At 41.9% G+C, this 26,398-nt stretch overlaps 1 long non-coding RNA gene across 1 annotated transcript; it reads left to right on the top strand.

The window, feature by feature from the left end:
- Positions 1–4,569: 4,569 nt before the first annotated feature.
- LOC127385265 (uncharacterized) lies at positions 4,570–5,396 on the top strand. Its single transcript, XR_007889632.1, has 2 exons — positions 4,570–4,714; positions 5,157–5,396. It is a non-coding gene; the product is annotated as an uncharacterized LOC127385265 (long non-coding RNA).
- Positions 5,397–26,398: the final 21,002 nt, after the last annotated feature.

Genomic DNA, 26,398 nt, shown 5'->3' with positions numbered 1-26,398 from the left:
GTTTGACTGGCTATGACTATCTAGCTATTTCTGTAGAGCCTTGCTGAAACTAACTTTTTATTTTATCCTGTGGTCTCCTTGCATCTCTAAATAGGCAAATGTAATTGCATTGCTCTGAAAAAGTACCTTCTTTCATGAACTTTTGGAGACATATACTTCCTTTCCCATCCACCTTATTCTGCATGGCTGCCTTACAGGTATTCTGCTTAGTGTGAAAGCCTGTGCATGTGTTTCGGGAGACATGCCAACACAATCAGAGTACACAAGCTCTGCATATTCTGAAGAGCATGTTCTGGATGTGTCTGCAGTTGTGCTCTCTGGGGGACATTCAGAAAGGAGACAGATCTGGGCCGCTGTATGGATATGGTATTTTCTGTCCAGAATGCTACATGTAAATATTTCTTGCAGAAATATGTGAATAACTTGCTTAATTTACTTTCTTCTTACACATTAGTGTCAAGATGTCACATCCTAGCTGTTCCTCTGCTCCAGTTGGCCATACCAAAGTATTAATAAAGCACAGCATACACAGAGATCACAGATCCAAAGACACCAAAGAATAAACAAGTTTCTCAGTCCACATAAAATCTTCTCCGTTGTCCAATGGCTTGTGTAGGAAGAGACAGGTCTCAAACACCAGGGTTTTCTAGGGCCATTGAGCAGAGAGGCAGATGAGCTCTCAGAATCACCGTCACACTCCTACACCTGTTATTCCTCCACACATATGTGAAGACATGAGCTATTCAATGCATCCATTTTCGTCTCTGATATGCATTAGAAATTTACAGCTCCTGTAACTTTAGAATCATAGAATATACTGAGTTGGAAGGGATCCCTCAGGATCATCAAGTCCAACTCCTGTCCATGTGTAGGGCACCCCAAGAATTACACCACATGCCTGAAAGCATCATCAAAATGCTTCTTGAACTCAGGCAGGCTTGGTGCTGTGACCACTTCTCTGGGGAGCTTATTCCAGTGTTCAACCACCTTCTGGGTGAAAAACCTTTTCCTGATAACCAACCTAAACCTCCTCTGATTCAGCTTCCTGCCACTTCCCCACAGAAGTACCTGTTCCATCTCTTCCCCTCATGAGGAAGCCATAGCCTGCAATGAGGTCACCCCTCAGCCTCCTCTTCCCCAAGCTGACCTCAATTCAAGTGACCTCAGCCGCTCCTCATAAGTCATCCCTTCCAAACCCTTCACCATCCTTGTGGCTGTCCTTTGCATGCTCTCCAATAGCTTGATGTCTTTTTTACATTGTGGTGTCCAAAACCGCACGCAATACTCAAGGTGAGGCTGCACCAGTGCAGCATAGAGTGGGACAGTCACCTCCCTTGACAGGCTGGCAACACTGTGCTTGATGCACCCCAGGACATGGTTGCCTTTCTGGCTGCCAGGGCACACTGGCTCATATTGAGTTTCCCATCAACCAACACCCCCAGGTCCCTCTCTGCCATGCTACTCTCCGGTCACTCATTCTCTAGTCTGTACTTTCCATCAGGGTTGCCCTGTCCGAGGTGCAGAATCTGGCACTTGTCAGCAATGAAGCTGGTAAAGGGTCTAGGGCACAAGTCTTATGAGAATGGGTTGAAGGAACTGGGGTTGTTTAGCCTGGAGGAAAGAAGACTCAGGAAGACCTTATCTACAAATCTCTACAACTACCTGAAAGGAAGTTGTAGCAAGGTGGGTGTGGGTCTCTTCTTCTAGGTAACAAGCAACAGTATAAGAAGAAATGGCCTCAAGTTGTGCCAGGGGAGGTTTAGTCTTGATATTAGGAAAAATTTATTCACTGAAAGGGTTCTCAGGCACTGGAATAGGCTGCTCAGGGAAGTGGTTGAGTTACCATCCCTGGAGATATTTAAAAGATATAAGTAGATGTCATGCTGAGGAACATGGTTTAGTGGTGGATTTGGTAGTTCTAGGTTAACAGTTGGACTTGATGAACTTAAAAGTCTTTTCTAACCTGAATGATTCTGTGATTCTTGATGTCCTCTTTACTAAGGTTGTAAATAAAACCACGTAAATTCAGCCTCAAAGAAAATAAGAAGCATAACTGAAGACTGGCCCACTTCTACGTACTTAATGATGCAAACTGACAGACATTCAGGTTTTAAGCACAGGACTAATATTCATGAAAAAGGGAAGGAAAAAGCAGATCTACCTAAAACACTGGTTACAAGGCCAGAGCTTCACCTGCCTTGTTTTTGCTTACAGCCCCTTGGAGCTTCTGTTGATCTGCAGTTTTGGAGGGGAGTGAGCGTCAGAGAAGATAAAAGAAGAGATGCCTTGGAATCAGCAATGGAATGGTGTAATATCTACCAAATTAGCCCTTTGTTCACCTCAAAAAACTGGATGTCTTATTCCTGCAGACTTATTTATGATTCTGGCATTAAGTCTTTGAATTGTCTCCTTAAAAAAAAAATATTAAAAATTCCCTTTAAATAATGTCTTCGGTAGCTCTCCAAGTTTTCTTCAAAAGATCAGACCTTTGTGCACGTACACACATACAAACCAGTATCTGAACTTGTCCTAGGTAAGATAACAATTACAAGACATATTAGACCTTACACCTTTAGGCCCTATCTCACATAGAAGAAGAGTGTGTTTGGGAAAAACAGCTAGAGTGTTTTTGACCGTTTCCATAATACAATCAAGGGATTTTGTTCAGCTTTTTTGAATCATTGGCTGGTATCAGTGAGAGGATAGGAATACTCAGCTGATTACTGGTTCGTTCTTGTCCATGGTGTCCCATCGCTTCTGCAGTTGCAGTTGGAAAAAAAGCCAGATAATTCCAGATGTTTTGCTGCAAAATGGCACAGGATTGTTCCCTGCAACACATTATCTAGGGCTTTTTGTGTTCCTGTGAAAACAGACTTAACTGCTTTCCATTACTATTAATAAATTCAGTTACCTTCATATGAATGTTTTTGGTTGGTTGTTTTTTGTTTGTTTGCTTGTTTGTTTTGTTTTCTGTCTGGCAGGATAAAGATTTATTTTCCATTTCTGAATTTTCTGAGACACCCAATCTCCATTGTTATTAACTGAAAATCATGCAAACAAACCACATGCATTTATCCAGGCTGTCATCCAACCCAGTTCTCCCAAGTTTCCTATTTCTCAGCGCTTTGCTTTAAACCTTAGACCACACTGCATAGTCCCAAATCTATTAAAAAAATCACTTATGTATAAGTAAGGTTTTGAGTAGTCATAGGATTTTGAAAATAGGTATGAAAATCAATAGCCAACATTATTTATTGGTCTTTTGCCAATCCAGGAGCCATTTGCAAATATAACACAGGTTTCACTTGTCCAAATTTTGCTTGGGAGACATACAAGCAGGAACTTTGTGCTATTCTATCCTCTGTTTAAAGTAAGAAAAAGCAAAATGTGTTAAAGTTGTCACTAGGTTTTTGGAGAAAACTGTTAATTCAGATGGAATATTGTATACTTGCTCAACATATTGTTTTGCTCTGGAAGGTACTTGTAGGGTGTTGGTTGATATTCATAACATTTACAATAAGAATTCAGTCTATCTGCCTTATAATGAGAATTCCACCACCACTTTAATATTACTCAGGGAAGCATGAAAAACATATCTGCCCCTTTGGATGACTTCATTATTTAAAAATAAATCTGTATTTCATAGAATCATAGAATGGTTTGGGTTGGAAGGGACCTTAAAGATCATCTAGTTCCAACCCCCCTGCATGGGCAGGAACACCTCCCACTAGGCCAGGCTGGTCAAAGCCCCATCCATCCTGGCCTTGAATATCTCCAGCAATGGGACATCCACAGCTTCTCTGAGCAACCTGTTCCAGTCTCTCACCACCCACACAGGAAACAATTTCTTCCTAATGTCTAACCTAAATCTACCCTCTTTCAGTTTAAAGCCATTACCCCTCATCCTATTGCTATATGACTTTGTAAAATGTTCCTCCCCAGCTTTCCTGTATGCCCCCTTCTGGTACTGGAAGGCCACTATAATGTGTCCCTGGAGCCTTCTGTTCTCAAGGCTGAACAATCCAAACTTTCTGAGCCTGTCTTCATAGGAGAGGTGCTCCAGCCCTCTGACCATCTTTGTGGCCCTTTTCTGGGACTCACTACAGCAGCTCCACACCCTTCTTGTGCTGGGGGCTCCAGAACTGAACACAGTACTCCGGTTTCTTTCAACACTAGGTACTTTCTGTTTCGGTACTAATTCTTCCAGGTCTGCCGTTATTACTGGGCAATTCATTATTTATTTATGTAATTAGGGATCTCTACCTTTCATGCAACAGGCACCTGTAGGACTTGTTTAAGCAGCATTCAGATCTGTGGGCATTTTTCTTGGAGGCTTTTTCTTTTTTTTCCCTGAAAAACTGAGCAGCTGCAGGAAGTCACATGATCAGTGGCCCAACAGAGCAGAGCTGAGTTGACATTGCACTAGAGATCCTCTAACACAAGTCTGGAGGCTGCTGCCAGACAGGCCTCCATGACCCTGGGCACTACTGAATTTCTGTTAAGCTTGCACAAGACTAGTGGTATTTCCTCACTCTCTTTCAAAGTATCAGTTTGCGCAAATCTCTTTTACTTCCTTGCATTTACTTTTGAACCGTGCTTGCTGGGCAGGGGATTCAGTCCTGCTTATTACAGCTCTCTGGGCTTTCACGTGGAGCTTTTGCACGAGCCATGTCTTGCTGCATTTCTGCAGCAGATGGTTGTAGGACAACTGATGGTAAGCTGGTTCTCACTGCTGGTTTGATAGTGCTGTGCTGAGTGTGCCTGCCTGGGTGTCATGCTTGCTGCTGAGCTGTTTGTGGAGGAAAGGTCAGAGCAAGTGGAATTGTCATAACCCTGACCCAAACCTGTTCATCAAAAGGCATTGCCAATCTAGAGAAAACCTACCAAGTATGTAGTCCATGGTATAAAAACAGGATCTGTGATCACATTCTGAAGTGATGATGTTTGTCTTGTGGGCCCTCTATTCGTAAGGACTATAAATTCTGTTATTTTTAACTGAATCTTGTGAAACTGCCTGATGATGCCTTTTTTTTTTTTTTTTTTTTTTTCCTTTACCCTTACCGTCAAACATATGTGCACACCCATACACTATAAAGTGCTTCATGGCCTTCATATTTCAAGGGACTGATTTTCTAAAAAATTCTGTTCCTGCACAGGTAACTTCGTAAATGACCAGATTCCCAAAAGAACCTCACCCGACAGTTTTGTGAACTGGAAGTAAATGGAACTGAGATTCTGCCATCAGAGTATTGGAGGCTTTCTGAGTATGAAAAATTTGAGACCTTTGCTTATTGCTCCATCAAACAAACACTAAGCCACAATACAAATAGTTGGAAATCATATATGAAGAACCTGGATTTCAGGTGATGGGCATTAAATAAAGCTTCTTGGACTTATTCTTGTCTTCCTTAATCTGGTCTAATGCTGATTGCTTGTCATTGAGGGGCAGAAGTCTCTAGTCCTGTCCCTTTTCTGGCTTATGCACTGCCAGGTCTATCTTGAGTTTCTCCTAATCTGCAGTACAAAACATGTGGAAATCTCGTCAAACATGTTAAATCCTTGCCTTCCCATGGGCTTGTTATTCAGTGAATGCTCCTCCCTTTCACCTCTCCCTATGACATTTTAATACCTTGTTCAGGACAGAAAAGTTTGTTGGTGTTTTTTTTTTAATGAATAGCTAAGGTGAAGTTTAGACCTAGTTAGCAAAAAGTACCTGCTAGTATTAACCAGGACCTGATCTGACTGTCTTCTGCTGATTTAGTAAGTAAAAAGATGTTTATGCGTTACTTTGAACAAATGAAACCTTCCTGGGTGCTAGTGCTAAAGGGTTATTTTTGTTACAGAACTGAGCAGTTCACTTTGGAGGGAAACATGCTTCTTGTTCCTAGCCAGCTTTATATTCAAGCAGGAAAAAGACGTAATCATTGACTTGCTGGTGGCTGGCCAATTATGATTTTTCAAGACAGAAGAAAATTTTTGAAAGAATGTGGATTTACACAGCAAAATGTCCACAACAGCATTAGAAAAGCTGAAAATAGAAGACACTGAGACATCTTTGTAAATCAAAACCCTAAAACTCTACAAACCTACCCTAGTCTTTTTGGCAGTCTGTGAAGACAGAAATAACATGCTCAGTCAATCCCAAGCTCAGTTTTTCTCTTGTAAACAAGAGAAAATAGTAGCTTTATTTGAGAGGAAACTCTCCTGCCTTTCTTAATTCACCAAGTCATTGCTAAATGAAACCTGAGGCAGGTATAAATTTACACTGCCTCTCACACTGCAGGCACAAAAAGACTCTGATTCCTAAGCTCTAGCTTCCAGCACAGTGTAGCTGAGGGTTTGGCTGTGGAGCTGCCTCTGCAGAGGCATAGAATAAGAGGTTCTATTTTTTTAATATCTTCTTACATAAAGGTTCTGGACACGTGCTCTTAGCAAAGGCTTGGGCAATCCTTTAGGGGGAGGGGGGCAGTAGTGAATATCTTTTATAATTTCTTCCAAAATCTGCAAGAGCATATTTCTTATACCAGATCAGTTTCAGATGTGCCAACATGCTGGCTGGGACCAAGAAATTTAAAGAGGGTAGGAGCTCTTACCTTTCTTCATATGCATGTCCCCTAGCATATTTCTACTGCATTTTGCACTATAAGCATTGTTTTAGCTTCTGGCTCAAGTATGTTGGTACTTTCAGGGTTGATGATCCCTTCTGCACTGTAAAGGGAGCTAAAATAGCAGTCTTTAAAAAACATTTTGCATTCAAGCATGAAGAGACTGAAATACCTCACAACAAAGATGATAGTCACTTATCATCTCTATGTTCCAGTCTGACTGCCCTCAAAATTCTTCAGCTTAAAGCTGTGATGGTCAGGGCCTGGGATATATCACAGACTTCCAGGCTTGGGGTTATTGCAACAGTTGTGCTGGGCTGTGCTGGGACAATGAGATGGTGGGAAAGGGCTCTCAGATCTGGGATATGACTTCTTTGCAAGTAGTATTTAAGTATGGAAATTGTGTCATGTAAGAAGACTCAGCAATGTGGCTACAGTTAAATAACTACCTCTTACATACTGAATTGTAAGTGGGATACTCTGACAGTCTGGTTGTTGGCTTTAGAGAGCTCCTGAAAGGCCTTAAAAAATCTGGGTGGCTCTTACATTGGCTAAAATTCCCAGTACGTGCACAGGAAAACCCGAGCACAGAATCAATCACTGGGGACTTTATCAAGGTTAAACAGTGACTTAGTTGTAGTGATTAATTACATCTCACCTCTTAATTACTGAGCAATTAGAGAATCATACTGCCTTGCAAAATAATTTCCATGCCTTCCCTTTATTCCTCCACGCTATTTTCTCAAAGACCTCCTTGAAAGTTCAAGGGTGGACATGCTGTTTTCCAGCCTGTAGTAAAGACCTGAAAAGGGCCAGCTGTGTATTTAATTTCTGTAGTTGCTCTCAGGCAGTTGGTGGTTGTTTAGCCTGGAGAACCAAATAGCTCCGGGGCAAAGTAATCAGTCTCCATGTATTGTTTGCAACTAATTGTAGTACAGAAGAAGCTTGGAGTGCTGGATATCTCTTTCCAGTTCTGTGATACTCAGACAAGTAGGATATGTTTGAGACTGCCAGCTTCTGAACTCCAAGAGTATACATGATAAATATGGTATAGCAGGTTAGAACATGAAAAAAGTCTCCCACTTCCCCTTACAGCATATTGTTTTCACACTCACAGGGCACCACAGTTTTCTACTATCACACATCTGTAATAGAGAAGGGATTTTTTTCTCTGTTCTCCAAAAGAAGTCAAAGATGTCAGAGGGTAAACACATTTCAGATTTGTGTCTTTGAATTGTGGCTTCTGCCACAATTTCATGAGGAAAAAGGCAGGAAATGTACAGCTGAGATTGTTCATTAGAGTTGTTCCACTTCATTTGGGAAGACCTAGGCTGTGAGTTTTACATTTTCTCAAGTCCAGCTCTGTGAGAGGACCCACCTTTAAGAAATGTGTTAGTTTTGCCATGTTGGGTTTGATTTATGAGAGAAGATTTGAAATGTGGCTTAGTTTAGGGATGCTGAAATAGAAAGATGTAACAGTCTGAATACCAAGGAGAGAGGGGGCAGGGGAAAGGAAATATTTAGGATAGCAGGCAGGATAAATATAAACGAAGGAAAATTGAGGTAGAACATCATAAGAAAAATCCCAGAATCAAAATGTGTTCAGCTGAGCTGCAAGTATAGTTGCATAATCCAAGCTCATTAGGACATCCAACATTAGATTACAAATACACGAGACTAGTAATACACCAGAAATCTAACTATTTAGCTCTAGGTTCTGTCTGTAAAATCTACCTAAAAAGTCTACTTACATTTCCTGCATTTGTCACCTCTTTCTCCACTACCTTTTAAAGCACTTCCCACTACAATAGCAGAAAAGGAGTTGCAGGGAAAACCTGCTGAGGTAGGGAAGTGGTCTGCATGGCCTATGTATTTATTATGAACATAAGGTCAAGAAGACAGTCCCCTTTCTTTAGCAAATTACTGTGAGCACATTCCCATGTAAATAGGTAGAATGTCCTGGGAACAAATCCTTACAAAACCTTTCTTTCACTGCCTCTCCTAAAACAGTGTTTCTACATAAACTTAAAACTGTCTGACCTAAAATCCTCCAAACCTTCCTGAACCTGAATGAAAGTGGCATCACTTCTTCCTCTGCCATGTAGGAAGCACTCCTAGGTCATTGTATTTCAAAGCTAAACATCCCACATGGTTTTCCTATGTGTCTGCTAAACCATATGTATCTTTTATAGTGGTGGGGGTTTGTTTTTTTTCTGTGTTTTTAATCTAGTGGGAGCAATAGAACTTAAGTTCTTTCCAATACCAATGTGATACCTTTTTAAAATTATTTTACTTGTCTTCAAAAAGCAGCTTCAGACACAGGGCAAAAGGTTAATTTGGGACATTTCCAGCTTTGGATGCCAGCAGATTTACTAGAGTTAAGTAATCTATTCTTTTTTAAAAAAGTTGTTAAAGCTGGCAAGAAGGATTCAGCCATAACCAGGATTTAGTATAATACTTCTATTCCTTACACACTGCCAGTTGCTAACAGTACATGGAGCAAATTCTAGGTGGCCCAGCTTCTGGAAGCTGGAGGCTAAATTAGTTGAAAAGGACTTGAGACACATTGCCCAAATGTGAGGCTTTTTTTAGATGGTAAGTCATCCTGCAGCTTTAAGCTAGAAATGAATCCAGACAAAGATCCCTGTACTTGAGAGGAAATACGGATACAAGCTTTGAAACTAATATTTTTCTCTACTGGAAAAGAACCCTCTAATTTTCTATTTATCCCATTCCTCCTTTCCCTCACAAAGCAGTATTTTTCTGATCATGTGAATTTTGTTTACTGACTACCAAGTAATTACATGGTGAGTAATTGAGTGGCTTAGCAGGACTGGAAATGGAATACTGACTGCTTAACCTGTAGGTGAGTATTTCATCTCTGTGCTGCCCCAGAAGTGAGTGCAGATGGGTCTCAAATGTCTGCTACATGCCCTGTGGTGGGATTCAGCCCAGTGGAGTCAGGTGTGTGCATTGCAAGAAACCACGAGCTCTAGCAACAGCCTTGGGAAAGGAGCAAGGACAAAATGGGTCTCAGGAAGAATGTCCCTCTAACTTTTATAATTGTCTGGATGGACTGGGTCTATGGCTATCTGAGGAACATAGAAGTACTTGTAGTAATCTGAATCTCAGTTTGTTCATGCTGAGTACCTGCCGAGCTCTGTTATCTTTCACTGACACTAGATGAAAATTAAATATTTGATTTAGCTGCAGGATCTTAAGTAACTGCCTAAATCACTGCTGGAAAAGTAAATATGATTTTAAAAGAAAACTTTGTAATACAGAAACTGCCAGAAAGAATCAGTGTACGGCACTATTTTAATTGACAGAGGGGAGCAATTCCTGCCATTTCACAGCAGTGGTTTTTTTCTTTCTGACCCAGCAGCAGCTGGTTAGTTACCCTAATCTGCACCAGCTCGCACTAATATGTCTGGTTTTTTGCTTAAGAAGGAATGGCGAAAAAATGCAGCCCAGCTGTTACAATATAGAAACTTACAACATGAGCAAAGCTTGTGAAGAGAAGCCCAGCACAGAGAAAGCATTTATTCATATGGATAAAGGTTTTTCTATTTCTCCTTTTTTTTTTTTTCTTTTTTTTAATTCCATGGAACTTTCTCCTTCTATAGCTTTGTAAATCTTCTTCCTCTTGTTGCTGGGAGTTTTAAAACAAACAATCAAACAAGCAGGAGTATTTAATGAACTCTGAATTGCCTTGCTATTAAGTGAGAAAATTCCTAGGTTTCCCACTTCCCCAATTGGCCTAAAATCACAAAAATAACCTCATCTTGTTATAATCCTATTTCATAACTCGTTTTTCACAGCTCAGTTCCACCCTAGACTGGATTTTCTTTCTTCCTAGCTGACATTTTTCCCTACCACACATGTATCCACTCTTCCTCTCTCACAAACAAGCTTGCTCACACACCCCCACACATCCATGCTCACATACATCAGGAGTGGTTTATAACTCAATTTGAAAGATGTTTCTTAAAAAAAAAAAATAAAAAAAAAAAATAGAGTGTTCATTGTTTCTGATGTGGAGCACAACTAACAAAACAAAGGAAACCAGAGTCAGAGTGGGCAGTAAAATCCTTGTGGTCTGCAAGCTCAGTTGTGGGAAATGTGGCGTTAATTTTTCTTATTTTAAAATGCACTAATGTCTCTCACAGAACTTCAAAGAACACTTTGTTTACTTAAAAAATAATAATAAAAAAATTCTGATGACTTCGTTATATGGGATTTATTTGCGTTCTTTCTTTTTCTTAACTAGGAAAGTTTGTAGGAAAACAGGATATTTGTCTCTGAAGAGGTTGTCTGCTACTTATTTCCCACATAAACTTCCTGCTGTTGCTACTTCAGAAACTAGGCTGTTTAACTCTATCACTCCACATCTAGTCCCCAGAACATGGGCTTTCAAAATTAGTTCGCCTTTCCATATCTTCCTTACCCCTGATTTCTTTAGCAGCCACTGATTAGGGCACCTGTCAAGTTTATGCTCACTTATCTTTCTCTATAATAACTATTTTGTTCCCCTCTGTCCCTCAAATTTCCTGGTTCCCTTTCATGCTGTTCTTAATAGTAACTAAATTTGAACCATCACCATCTTCTGTTGTAGCCTGTGGGAAGGAGCATTTTACTTTTGTGAATGCTTCAGCACTGTCTCACTGCACAAACACCCGCAATCTTGCAAATCTCCCTGGAAATTTTATTTCATGTTTTTCTTTGATTTCATATTCACTGCACACTTGATATTACCTTACTTTCTTTAGTTTAACTGTTCTTTATGGAGTGCGGTAATACCATGCCAAAACCTGTGGTGTTTGCGGTTTTTTCCCTTCCTCCCCCCATTTTTTGTTTGTTTGTTTGGTTTTGTCTTGGTTTTTTTTGTGGTGGTTTTGGTTTTCTTGTGTGTGCGTGGTTTGGTTTTTTTTATGTGACAAAATGCCATTTTCTTCAATAAGGGCAGATTACAAAGTCAGCTGTGTATTAAAAAGGTCAGTGTACAAAAACCTTACAAATGTATCGATCAGCCTGGAAGCTGGTGATATTTTTGTAATGTCCTAGTGACACAATGATTAAACTGATTAAGCCATAAACGATGAGGACATCCACTTTGGTTAGTTCAGCTCCTGGAATAGCCCTCCAGCCCCCAGTCTCCCAGTGTTCTGGATAAATGTGCTTGGAGTTCACTGTAAAGCTCCAGGTCAACGGACTGCCGAGTACTCAAACAAAGCAAAATGTTCTGACCATGTGTAAAGCCAGCCCTCCTCTCTGTGCAGCCACAGGTGAACTCATAGCAGGGAAATGTGAGCAGTTGTCAAATCTGCCACAGATGCCATCTTACTTAGTCTGTGATGCAGGTCAGCGTTCCTCTCCTGCCTAGCAATTTGACTGGCTGCTCTGCACAATTTATTGTTATCTACATAGTCTCAGGTCTGATATAATTAAAAAAACCCACAGAATCATGGAGTGGTTTGGAACGGACATTTAAAGGCCATCTAGTCTAACACCCTCGTTGTAAAAAGTTTCTTCCTTATATCTAGTCTGAACCTACCCTCTTTTAGTTTAAAACCATTACCCCTATCCTGTCACTACAGGCCCTGCTAAAGAGTTTGTCCTCATCTTTCTTATAAGACTCCTTTAAGTAATGAAAAGCTGCAGTAAGGTCTTCCTGGAGCCTTCTCAAATTAAAACTCAAATTTGAATTTAAAATCAAACTCAAAATTATATTAAAATAGAAATAGATTTAGAAAACGTTCTCAGCTAATTCTTGCTAAAAAATAATCACAGTAAAACAGCTTCAAAAAGAAAACCTGAATGTGTTGAGCACTAACTACTGGGGCCACTCTAATGGCTTTAACAAATTAAGCTAAACCTTGGGACCATTTGGGGAGTGGAACATGTGTGGTTGGTGGTGGCAGCTTGCTTATTGAGCATGTCACACCAGGAGCACTGCGCACCACCTTTCTAAGATCTGGGTGGCGTGCCAGGGCTCAGAGCCAAAAATTAGCCCCAACTGTTTAAGGCCCTGATTACCTGGGAGATGCTCCTTTTTTGCGGTGTCACATACCCAGAGCTGGTGACGAGGGAGCTGGAGTGGGAATGCGTCAGGACGACGTTTGTAACAGCACACTTTGTATCGCAGCCTGTGTTGGCTAACTTGCTAGGCAACATCTGAATGCAGGCTTTCTCAAGTGTTTGGGAGGAGGTGAGCTGGTCTCCTTTTGTGTGGGTCTAGAATAGGGCAGCTCTGATCCTGAGTCATTACTCTGCCACTGATTAATTAACAATGGGAACAGTTTATTAAATAATTGAACTTGTCACTCTTCTCTGCTTTAATTTGGGAAAAGCAATTAAGTACTGAGGTTGATGAACCAGAGTGTAAATACACAAATATCTAGGCCCAAAGTCTTAAGGCTTTATTTATATGAGGAGGACATTAGCACACCTGTAATGTAAAATTCTTGTGACTCTTCTGCTAGAGCTCGTAGACATGAGGTTATGTAGAGTAAGTGTGGGTGCAGTGTTAGCACCCACATGCTACAGACTCTGGGCACTGGGCCAATATCAGCATGAAGATGAGGTTGGTGCATCAGGCCCTGCACGGATTTACCAGTTGCCATGCATCTTTGCATGTGATGGTGATGGTGAGCAACTTTGTGTGGAAGGGATGTTAGCATAGAATCATAGAATCATTAAGGTTGGAAGGGACCTTATAGATCATCAAGTTCCAAGCCCCCAGCTATAAGCAGGGAATCCTACCAGTAGACCAGATTGCACAAAACCTCATCTAACCTGCCCTTAAAAACCTCCAGGGATGGGGCATCAACAACCTCTGTGGGCAACCCATGCCAGTTCCTCACCACCCTTACAGTGAAGAATTTCTTCCTAATATCTAACCTAAATCTCGCCTCTCCCGGTTTAAAACCGTTACCCCTTGTCCTATCACTGTCTTCTCTGATGAAAAGCCCCTCCCCAGCTTTCCTGTAGGCCCCTTTCAAGTACTGGAAGGCTGCTATAAGGTTTCTGCACAGCCTTCTCTTCTCTAGGCAGATCAGCCCCAATTCTCTCAGCCTGTCTTCATAGGAGAGGTGCTCCAGGCCTTTGGTCATCTTGGTGGCCCTTCTCTGGACCCTCCCCAACAGCTCTATATCTTTCTTGTACTGAGGGCACCAGAACTGTACCAGGTGGGGTCTGACGAGGGAAGAGCAGAGGGGCAGAATCACCTCCCTGGCCCTGCTGGCCACACTTCTTTTGATGCAGCCCAGGATGTGGTTGGCCCTCTGGGCTCCAGCACACACTCACGGCTCATGTCAAGCTTCTCATCTACTACCACCCCCAGGTCCTTCTCCTCAGGACTGCTCTCCAGCCATTCTCCCCCAAGCCTGTATTTGTGCCTGGGGTTGTGCTGACCCAGGTGCAGGACCTTGCACTTGGCTTTGTTGAACTTTATGAAGTTGGCACTGGCCCAGATCTCCAGCCTGTCAAGGTCCCTCTGGATGGCATTGCTTCCCTCTTGGGTGTCAACCACATCACACAGCTTGGTATCATCAGCCTTGTTGTAGAAGGCCACCAGATTGGTCAGGCATGACTTGTCCTTAGTGAAGCCATGTTGGCTGTTACCAATCACCGCCTTATTTTCCATGTGCCTTAGCAGACTTTCCAGGAGGATCTGCTCCATGATCTTGCCCGGCACAGAGGTGAGATTGACCAGCCTGTAGTTCCTTGGGTCTTCCTTTTTTCCCTTTTTAAAAATAGGGGCTATGTTTCCATTTTACCAATCAGCAAGAACCTCACCAGACTGCCATGACCTCTCAAAAATGATGGACAGAGGCTTAGCAATCGCATCTGCCAGCTCCCTCAGGATCCGTGGTTGAATCCCATCAGGTCCCATAGATTTATGCACCTTCATGTTCTTTAGATTGTCACGAACCTGCTCTTCTACAGTGGGGGATAATTCACTCTCCCAGTCCCTGCTTTCACCTGTTGTGGCCTTTGTGTTGAGGCTGGAACACTTGCCTGAGAAGACTGAAGCAAAGAAGTCATTGAGGGCCTCAGCCTTCTCAATATCCTGTGTTGCTATCTTGCCCATTTTCTTCAGGAGAGGGCCTACATTCTCCTTGGTTTTCCTTTTCTCCCCAACATACCTATAGAAGCTTTTCCTATTGTTCTTAACATCCCTGGTGAGATCTAATTCTAGCAGGGATTTGGCTTTCCTAACCTGATCCCTAGCTACTCGGACAACCTCTCTGTAATCCTCCCAGGATACCTGCCCTAGCTTATACCCCCTGTATGCTTCCTTCTTCAGTTTGAGCTTTTAGATGAGCTGCTTGCTCATCCACGCCAAACTCCTGGAGTTTCTACCTAACTTTCTGTCAGTTGGGATGCAACGCTCTTGGGCCTGGAGAAGGCGATCTTTAAATATCAGCCAGCTTTCATGGGCCCCTCTTCCCTCCACGAAGTTATCCCAAGACACTCTCTCGAGCAGATCCCTGAAGAGGCTGAAATCTGCCCTTTTGAAGTCAAGGATATTAAGCTTACTGTGAGCCCTCCTTGCTGCCCTAAGGATCTTGAACTCCACCATTTCGTGATCACTACAACCAAGGTGGTCCTTGAGCTTTACATGCCTCAGCAGCCCTTCCTCATTGGTGAGGACAAGGGCCAGCACAGCACCTCTCCTTGTTGGTTCCTCCAGTACTTGGAAAAGGAAGCTATCATCCTTGCACTCTAGGAACCTCCTGGATTGTTTGTGTTTTGCAGAGTTGTTCTTCCAACAGATGTCAGGGTCGCTGAAGTCTCCCACAAGGACCATGGCTTGTGAATGTGAAGCTGCTCTTATCTGTCTATACAGTGCGTCATCTATATTATCCTCCTGCTCATGTGGCCTGTAGCAAACAGGCCTTTTTAAAGAGGAGTTTGTCAAGCTTAATCAGACTGTCAAGCTTGATATTTTCTGAATTCTGGCTGGTCAATAACATCCAGGCTCTAGAAAAACATTTATTCTTTATTTTCCTCAAGTCCAACTGCCCAGTTATACCTCAAATTTCCTTTTGTTCATTCCCTCTGCTCATTGCATGCAGTGGGTTTCCAGGCAGCTCTGCTGCTGTTTGCTGCACAAACACCAGAGAGGACAAGAGGAGGAGTAAAAAAATCCAAATGAAGAGGAACATCTTATTCAGCTATGCAAAGGGTATCTCACCAGCTTTTCTTTCACTTTTTTTTTCAGGTGCCTCAGCAGGGACACCTGAAAGTACTTAGTCTGGCAGAACAGAGGCATCCATAAACTGCAGGATTGGGCTTAAGTTTCTTTTATTAGTTCAGCTTGTAGATGTCACAAGACAAATAAATTTGTGGTGGGTGTCTCAGAGAGACCAGAGTCAATGCTCCCTTTACCTATTTACAAACCTCAGCTTCCTCTTCGTAAGATGCCCTGTAGTGCATCTTCAGCAAAGACAGTTTTGATTTGTGTCTCATCTGTCCTTAGTATCTCATCTTGAAAGCATGCTCAGCCACCTGGCAGACCTATTCCATACAAGTTTTTGACTACACATTGCACCAGCAACTCATGTAATTGAAACCCTCTGTAATTAAATGCTGTGTCTTTCTCTGAGCAGTGTCAGTGACAGAAGTGTCACTGAGATTCAGATCCTTCATTATCTGCTACCTTCTTCACAGGCTCTCTGAGGCCAATCCATGTCCATCCTCCTGCCAGCAGTCCTGTAACGATTCCTCTCTGCAGGAGAGAGAAGTGTCTTGAGGTTGCAAGTTGCCATTTGGTCATACTGCATGCTCAGGCTTTGGCCTCCATTTCTAATGTGATTGCCAGCACGATCCTATTTAAAAGGGCTAAAGAGAAAGAGCAGGGTCACAGATGAGCCTGGAAGACCTGGTTATTCAATGTCTGTCTCCTCCTTGGCTGGATGGTTGCACTCAAAGAATTGCAGTCAGCAACTCAATATCCAAGTGGAGAAAAGTGATGAGTGGTGTTCCTCAGAGGTCAGCATTGGGACTGGTGCTGTTTAACATCTTTGTCAGTGGACAGCAGGCCTGAGTGTACCTTCAGCAAATTTGCTAAAAACACCAAGCTGTGTGGTGTGGCCAACATACTGGAGGGAAGGAAGGCCATCCAGAGGGACATTTACATGCTTGAGAAGTGGTCTATGAAGTTCAACAAGACCAAGTGCAAGGTCCTGGATATGGGTCAGGGCAATCTCAAGCACAAATACGAGCTGGGCAGAGAATGGATTGAGAACAGCCCCTCAGGAGTAGGATTTGGGAGTGTTGGTTAATGCAAAGCTCAATGTGAGCTGGTAATGTGTGCTTGCAGCCCAGAAAGCCAACTGTGTCCTGGGCTGCATCTAAAGAAGCATGGCCAGCAGGCCAAGAGAGGTGATTCTCTCCCTCTACTCAGCTCTCAGAAGATCTCACCTGGAGTACTGTGTCCATTTCTGGAGACTCCAACATAAGGAGGACATTAAGCTCTTGGAATGAGTCCAGAGGAGGGCCATGGAGATGATCAGAAGGCTGGAGCATCTCTCCTACAAGGACAGGCTGAGAGAGCTAGGGTTTTTCAGCCTGGAGAAGAGAAGGCTCCTGGGAGACCTTATAGCAGCCTTCCAGTAGTTGAAGAGGCATACAGGAAAGCTGGGGAAGGGCTTTTTACAATGGTATGTAGTGATAAGACATGAGGTAATGGTTTAAAACTGTAAAAGGGTAGATTTAGGCTAGACATTAGAAAGGAATTATTTCCTGTGAGAGTGGAGAGAGACTGGAACAGGTTGCCCAGAGGAGTTGTAGATGTCCCATTGCTGGAGGTGTTAAGGTCAGGTTGGATGGGGCTTTGACCAACCTGGCCTAGTGGGAGGTGTTCCTGCCCATGCAGGGGGGTTGGAACTACATGATCTTTAAGGTCCCTTCCAACCCAAACCATTCAATTATTCTATGATTCTATGTTCTTATTATCCTACTTTACCTCTATCATTTTGTGCCTTATTTATTTCCTTTGTCACAAACTTTGCCCAGCAAAGAAGGAGGTCATTTGACCTAGCTTTTTTCTTGTCTTCTCTTCTGGGTTCTACCACACTCTGGTGATTAATGCAAAACAGTGAAATAAGTCTACAGTTTCAAAAGCCCATCTCACCAAGGATTGAAGAAGAATGTTAGTAGCTAAGCAATTAACTCCCCTTGACTGTTACAAAACTCTTCTTGGTATCAGTGAGAAAGTGCCAAGAAAAGTCCTTGGAAAAAGAAAATGTCTGGTCATAATTGCAATGCAGGTGCCTAATCTGTCACATGAGAGTCTGAGACAAAATCTAAATGATTGAACTCACTCCTGGAAAAATGAGACCTGAAATTGCAAATTAACTACAAAATCTCTACTTAAAATTTAACTGCAGAATCAATGGGCCATGATAAGAAACAGCAGCTGAAGAATAAAATCAAAGAAAAATAAACATCTCACTCCCCTCTGAGTTGTTTTCCTTTTTCTTTGGAGCTTCTAATAGTCAACTGTCTGCCTGTATCAGTTAATGACCATTCAACAACTTATCCCTTCAGCTGCCAAGATCTCTCAAACTTAGAATCACTTTTTGCCCATAGCTGGCCAGCTGATCCCCAGAAGTGTGGAAGTTATTAAAGATTTCAACCACATGCAACTTCAAACTGCCTAAGCAGGATACCACCAGTTGCTCATTTTCCTGGTGGTGTTTTTCTTATCCATACTGAGTGCTAGAAATTGGAGAGGGGCAAGGGACCACAATGCCATGAGGCACATAGATAATGGTAATAAAGGCTGCTGCCTTCCAACCAAAAGGCAGATGTATGCCAGTGATAGGTTCAGTGATCTTAACGTCATAGCAATTCATCCTCTCTGCTACTGCAGCAAGTATGAGTAGTGCACTTCCAAAGAGAGCTTTTCTCTTATAAAGGTAAAAGACGAGAATAACATGTACAACTTTTACAACAAATCTACAGAGATGGTGGATGGTGGCAGAGCAACTGACATCATCTACCTGGATTTGTGCAAGGTGTTTGACACTGTCCCACATGACATCCTGGTCTCCAAACGGAAAAGGCATGGATTTGACAGATGGACCACTCAGTGGGTAAGAGATTGGCTGGATGGCCACACCCAGAGAGTTGTGGTCAATGACTTAATGTCCAAATGGAGTCAGGTGATGAGTGGTGTCCCTCAGGGGTCAGTACGGGGACCAGTACTGTTTAAGATCTTTGTTGGAGATATGGACAGTGGGATTGAGTGTATCCTCAGAAAGTTTGCTGATGATACCAAGCTGTGTGATGTGGTTGACACCCAAGAGGGAAGCAATGCCATCCAGAGGGACCTTGACAGGCTGGAGATCTGGGCCAGTGCCAACTTCATAAAGTTCAACAAAGCCAAGTGCAAGGTCCTGCACCTGGGTCGGCACAACCCCAGGCACAAATACAGGCTTGGGGGAGAATGGCTGGAGAGCAGTCCTGAGGAGAAGGACCTGGGGGTGGTAGTAGATGAGAAGCTTGACATGAGCCGTGAGTGTGTGCTGGAGCCCAGAGGGCCAACCACATCCTGGGCTGCATCAAAAGAAGTGTGGCCAGCAGGGCCAGGGAGGTGATTCTGCCCCTCTGCTCTTCCCTCGTCAGACCCCACCTGGTACAGTTCTGGTGCCCTCAGTACAAGAAAGATATAGAGCTGTTGGGGAGGGTCCAGAGAAGGGCCACCAAGATGACCAAAGGCCTGGAGCACCTCTCCTATGAAGACAGGCTGAGAGAATTGGGGCTGATCTGCCTAGAGAAGAGAAGGCTGTGCAGAAACCTTATAGCAGCCTTCCAGTACTTGAAAGGGGCCTACAGGAAAGCTGGGGAGGGGCTTTTCATCAGAGAAGACAGTGATAGGACAAGGGGTAACGGTTTTAAACCGGGAGAGGCGAGATTTAGGTTAGATATTAGGAAGAAATTCTTCACTGTAAGGGTGGTGAGGAACTGGCATGGGTTGCCCACAGAGGTTGTTGATGCCCCATCCCTGGAGGTTTTTAAGGGCAGGTTAGATGAGGTTTTGTGCAATCTGGTCTACTGGTAGGATTCCCTGCTTATAGCTGGGGGCTTGGAACTTGATGATCTATAAGGTCCCTTCCAACCTTAATGATTCTATGATTCTAAGATTACTTCCCCAATGACAGGCTCCCACTTTGAGCATTGGGGTGAAGGTTAAGAATGCTGGTTTGTCAGCTAATGTAGCACTAATAGGACCCCACTGATAGCTCTAGTGGCCTAAAATAAGACAGATTCAGGAACAGATAATATAAGACATAAAATGGTATAGTTATACCTGTTCTTCTGAGCAGGTAATATGACAAAGGAGAATTCAACAGGAGAGCAGAGTCAACTGACATACTGCTGGTTTGCAACAGTCAAATAGACTGAAAACCATCATACCCTCAAAAGGTGTCATTTTGTACAGGGTTGCAGGCCTTTTTCTGTGCTCAGAAGCAGGGTCTGCAAAGTAGTATTGGATTTATTTTCCACACCTTCCCCTCTTCTCACTTTCACCAGAGGGCTAATACAGACACTTGATCGTTATGATTTCCAATGACTCATGCTCAGCAACACAAAGTTAAATTGATTACCAAACCATCCTCCAGGAAATACTGGTGGGTATCCTCAGGAATTTAGGTTAGGTTCAGGTAAACATCTCTCACACTGGTTCTTCTGATGACTGGAGCAATTTGGTCCTTCCTGCTTTCTGTTTCTAACAACAAAGGTCCTGTTCTTAGTTAAATAAAAAAAGAATATGCTTGATAATTTAAAAAAAAATAAAAAAAGAAAAGGAAAAAAAACCCAACAAAACCATCCACTAGAAAATATAATGATATACCAGAAGGACCATTTATGCATTAAAAGCTTTTCTCAATTTTCCAGAAGGCATCCGAAGCTCATTAAAAGAGGCTTTATTCTAGTGTGTTGTGGTTTTAATTTTCTCTCTTTTTAAAACAGCTCCTGTCACAGACAAATCACTTTCGCTGGCATTTTCAAGCACATATTTCCTAGTAGTCATGCTAATGCCACCACAGGAGGGAAGCATTTAACTATTGCTGTTTCACCTCTGCCTCAGCAGTGAGCAATTCAATAACTAATCTCTGCACTATGCATACCTATTCTTCTGATTGGTTGAATTGGTAGAATATGAAGAGACCTCCAAGTCAGGTACTAATGATGTACCTAAAATGCAGTACACAAACTTGAGATGTTGTTGAAGGCTATGTTAAGGATCAGGTAAGAATAAGGGGTAGAACCATTTCTCATTGATGCTGTGTTTAGACTAAGTTGGTTTATTTTATCTGCCATCTGGCCCCAGTGTGTGGGTGCCAATTGCTATGTAACAGTCTTATCCAAAATGTCAACTCAGTGCAAAACTTCTCATTGTTTCTAACAGGTTTTGTGTAAGGCTCTGATTTGAACACACAGGGAAAGACTTAATTTTAGCCTTCATCTCCCTGCTTTGAAAATGTGGCCTTGGCCACCCAGCATGAAAAAGGCTTCCTCGGTGCCAACAGCTGGATTTTTTAAATTGTTGTATCCCTTACAGGAAGTGTCACTCAGTGAAGTCTGCTTTAGCGAGGTAGTTAAACAAATTCTTAATTTTAAGTCAGTTTATGGGCCTATGTTAATCAGAGGGACTACTTAGGCACTTAAAATCAGGCAGGTTCTCACCTCAGTCCTAAAAAATGCAGTCATGCCCACATCTAGCAATTTGCTTTGTTCCTACCACTACTAACTAATACTGTATTATCAGGGAATGAAGAAGGGACACTTTTGTCTCTGAGGCATTCTATTGAAGGAGCTGAAACAAAGCACACACTCACTTGGAAGAGGAATGGAAGAAAGAGATGGCCTCAAAGAAGGAAATAGCTAACAAGATTGATGTTGAGATAGTTATTGACATAAATAAGCCCATTGATGGAGAGGAAGTAAAGAGGACCAGCAGTTCCAGGGCTAAATACTAGAACACAAACATCTGCCTGAGTCATTGCTATGGACACAGAAATCTGATAGGAACCTGGAGCTGAATTTTCTCCTGCTGCTGTACCATGCCTGGCCTATGGCATCACAGTGTTTTCTTCATGGGCGTCCTGAGCTGAGAAGCTGTAGCAGCATTGTCATAGACTCTACTTGGCTAACATGGACTAGTGCTTTTTAGGCATACTAGGGTGATGTTTTGTAGGACACCAAAGCTGGCCTGCTATCTCATCACTTTGTACAAGAGGGGAGCTTAATATTTTATTAGCTTCATTATTAGCTTGTTTAGCAAGTTGAGTCAGCTTGCTAGTTAGACAAACACTGGGATGGGTGCAAAGGAAACAGTGGCAGCTGTCCACAGTTGGGACAGGGTGAGGGACTCTCTCTGCATCATCAATTAGACAAGTGCAGCCACTTCTTGCAAGGTCACAGTTTTTCTCTTCTCTTGCCCCAGTAGCACCACTTGTATTTTCAGAGCTCAGTGGTCTACTCTGGTTCATGTCATCACACCCTACGTAGGGTGGTGCAGCAGAAGAACCAAGACACTGAGGATTATTGTGCAGATGAAGGAGGCTGGTTAGTGCAATACTTGTGATGGAACCTGAGGAGATTTTGAGAAAAGAGGAACCCCTCAATTACTCTATCTTCTTATAGGGCCCATGTCAATTCATTTTGCCTTCATGAGACCCTGTTTTCTTCTCTTTACAGGAACACAATACCTTTCTACCTTTTAAAAGGGTTGCAAGCCTAAATTATTAATTTTCCAGAAAAAGTAGTTGGTTTCAGCTTCAGACTTATCAGTCATTCTCATGGTTGTTGTGCATGCACTAAATTAAAAAAAAAAAAAAAAAAAAAAAAAAAAGGATGGGAGATGAGAAGACTGAAGGGTAGTGTTCCAAAACAAATTTTAGTGGTTATTACTGTAGCAAATACTTGGGTTTGGTAAATGTATGAACAAGACTTTTTTCTTCACTGTGCTTTTTTTTTCTTCCCCACAGAAGAATGTGAGCCACTCTTTATTAGGTGTAAATTGGGTATTACTGCATCAAGAAAGTGATGTCGATTTACATAGGATCATGGCTTGGCTCACTCAAGCTCTGCTCCACTTTGCTGGACTATTTTACAACTCTAAAGTGGCATCCTACTGATTTCTTCTCCAACTCTAGTCCTCACATCTCCCAGGCCATGGTGTTTGTGTTTCCTGATTTTAAAGTCTTCATTATGGTCAGAGAAAAGACATAAGGAAGGGTAATGTCCTGATTTGTCTTCTAACTGCAGTTCTTACTGGTATTTATTTCAAAGTGTAATTACAGGAACGGAAATGACTATGCAAAAATGGCCTTTTCCTACTAACAATCTCTGCTGCTTGTGTACATTTGGGTAAAATCTGCAGACCTTTGTTGACACAAGTTTTATTGCAAGTCATATTTATATTCCAGTTGCTTTTACAAAACAGCCTTGCAGCAAGGGCTGTCTTCAGGGAAAGGAGAAGAGTAAAGAACCAGAGGGACCAGCAGTGCAAAAGTAATTTTTCTCGGTTGCCTCTCTTCTCACAGGCGGCTTTTGCTGCTGAAAGTGTTAGCTTCTCCTGCCCCCTCGTGCAGGCATGTGAGCACTGCCAGCAATTTTTTTCTTGCACAAATCTGCCCAGAAAACCAACAAAATAAATAAACAAGCAAAGAGCTCTGAAATATAACCATTATGGTGATGAGTGTTTTGTAAAGGAATATCTTTGATAGCAGTATGAAGACAGCTATCTAGTCATGCACTGGGGAATCTCCTAAGCCATAGGAAAAGGGAAGTTACTTCTTGAAAACTTAGTTCTCTAGGCTGTAGAATGCAGAAGCTTCTAAAGATGGTAGGTCTGGTGAAAATAGCAGTTTATGTGTCATGTTCAGATCTGAAGATAACTGTGTATGAAAGTTTAATCTGAATAATGGTATTTTCAGGAATAAAATATGGAAAGATCAGCTGAGCCTGTCTGCTTTACTGTTTCTCTTCACAGGACAGGCTTCCCACCCCTGTTCATACTCCATTGGACGGCATGTTGCTCGGTGCCACTGCTGCCTGCTGCTCCTTATCCAATCACATTGTACCCAAATGTCTCAGGTTAGACATCTGTACCACTGACCTATGTCTTTCTGAGCATTTACAAATTTTTTTTGAGCGCCCTTAGTTGAAAAACATTATCAGGACAAATACAAAACTGTTCCTCAGAAACAGCAAGGTGGCCAAAGGGTAAGAGACACTACAATACCTAGGTTTTGCATGCATATTTCAATACACATTTTTATGTGCCTCCACCAATACTAGACCATGTTAAGAATACTTTTTGTTTTGTTTTTCTTAGTTCTAACTTAGGCAAAATTTCACTAAGTTTGATGGGAGCTCAGCTGAACAGAGAATGTATACAGCTGGAGTCAGGACTGTAGTATTTGGTCCGTCTTGTAGGATCTGGGCCTTTTTTCATCTTGCTTTGCATAAAAGAGGTCCTAAGAACCTCCCCTCTCAATTCACATAAAAAAGGAGATGAAATTGCTCTGTAGTTACTGTGAACAGACCCTTAAGAGCAGATCTGCAGGGTCTCCTACTGTCTAAACAGGTTTTGCTTAGTGGAAAACCTTCCTGCAAGCAGCAGGGCACCATCACATTGTACATATGGGGGGCAGGTGAATATACAAGGTTACAGAATCAAAATCTGCTAACAAAGGTTAAATAGCTTCATGTCAAGAAGTTCCTAAACTATGGATTGCTGAAGCCCATAGCTTTCCTAGAAGTTTAACTGTAAGCTTGCTATGCTGCTACCTAACTACTTACATCCACTGCCTAAAAAGGGATGGATCTTCAATCTGATCTTGCAGTTCTGTTCTTAGCTATCTCTTAACCTGAAACCCAATGAGAACAAATAAGTTGTGATCTACAGGGAAAGAAATTAAGTAGAAAGTAATTTATACACTCTTTCCAGCATGAGGCAGACCTGGCTGAAAAAGTACAAATAGCTATAAAAGCAAAGAGTTTAAGAAAAAAAGAAAAAGCAACAGCCACAGATAGAGTAATCAGATCTGAATTTTAAATAATTCAACCTAGAGTTGTTGTTGTTGTTATTGCAACTTTTTTTTGAGGCCTCAATTAAGCCTTGAGAAAGGGAGCCAATGCACCTTTAAAACTTTCTGCTTAATCAACTATAGCGAATGCTCATTTAATGATTGTCTTTTTGTACCAACAAGAAGTAACAACGCTTTTAGCAAAAGAAATGGAATGAGAGAGAAATTGCCTAATCAGCCCTACTCACGCAGTGCTTTGTGAGAGAGATTATTGAATTTTCAGTCTCTACAGAATTTTAATGAAGCTCCATCTTGCTGGAAAATCCAGCCCTTTGACAATAAAGTTCAATAACTTGACCACCCATGTAATAACATGTACTGCCTGAAATATTTCACTTGCCAAAGCCAGAGCCCTGCTGGAGTCTCCCTGAAAGTTAGAAGTAATAATTTATGTTGTGTGTTTTCCTATAGTCTGCATGCAGTGGAATTCTTATTTACTGTAGTGAAAGTCTGCTTACAGTGAGGTAGAGAAAAAATTCAAATTTGTCTCAGTGTGCTGATTGCTATTCTAATAGAAATATTGCCCTGTTGGAAGGCAATACAATCAATATGTTTAGGACTGCATATGTCACACAAAGAGAAGAGCAGAATGCTTCACTGAGTTAAGAAATAGGTAACAAGGTACTGAGAAAGACAGAATTACAAGCAAGGATAGTGAAAGGCATTTTAATAAGATCTGAGCTGTGGTGAAAAATGAATCAGCAGAGAAATTCAGAAAGCTGCTGAGTAGCTGAATACCCTTGTACCACAGCTGATGGTTGCTATCAGAGGAAAAGGGAGATCACTCATCTGCTAAATTGGATAAAACAAATGCAGAGAGGTATTCATTCACTCTCACACACACACACATATAAATAATAATAATAACAACAACAACAACAACAACAAGTTATATTATTCTGGATGTGTATGGATTGTCTCTTATGTGTATACCAAAACTTAATTTTACAAAAAAACAGAAAGTGCAGAGGGTTGAACAGGTTTCCTATTGAATAACTGGATATACTGGGGTCCCCTGTGCAGCTAGTTTTTAATAGGAATTCCATTCTGGATCTACAAACCCTTTTCTTGATGTAAGTTTCATTGTAGCGCTGACTTATTGCAGTGAGAAGTTGGTTTTTATTGTCCTTTTCCAGTAGAAAATAACTTTTGCTTAACCAATTTCTGAGCTGATTCCTCTCTAAATCTGGACTGGATTTAAAAATGAGCAAGAAAGGAATTAAAACTTCTAAAGAAGAATTTGTGTAAAGGAAAATCCATAGAAAGCAACTGGGAGCTGGGATTTGATGAAGCCAGGAGAGTAAGGCTCAGGAGTTCAGATGAGAGGACAAAAAGTTAGGAAAGAGAATGTTATCAGATACCAATTGGGTGATCTTCAGAGAATATCACAGTGGCAGATTTGCAGCAGCAGCAAACTTCAGAATTAAACCTGACATGAAGGTTGTAATGGAAGAGAAGAAGCATGTAGAATATATGTCATAGAGAGCAGTGGTGAGTGTGAAGGTCTTCTTGTCCAGGTGCTGACAAGTGTCTTCCAGACAACTGTTTAGATGAAACAAAACTAATACAACTAAGTTAGATGGACAGAATAGATGGGAAAGTAATTCGAGATATTCACAGGATGGAGAACACAAAATCAAAGAATAGCAATGCAGTGGATAATGACTCTTTTATATAAAC

The sequence above is a fragment of the Apus apus genome, chromosome 5, assembly GCF_020740795.1.
Source record: "Apus apus isolate bApuApu2 chromosome 5, bApuApu2.pri.cur, whole genome shotgun sequence".
In the NCBI taxonomy this organism is placed as follows: domain Eukaryota; kingdom Metazoa; phylum Chordata; class Aves; order Apodiformes; family Apodidae; genus Apus; species Apus apus.
The sequence above is the reverse complement of the archived record's forward strand: the minus strand, read 5'-3'. Positions and strand labels throughout refer to the sequence as shown.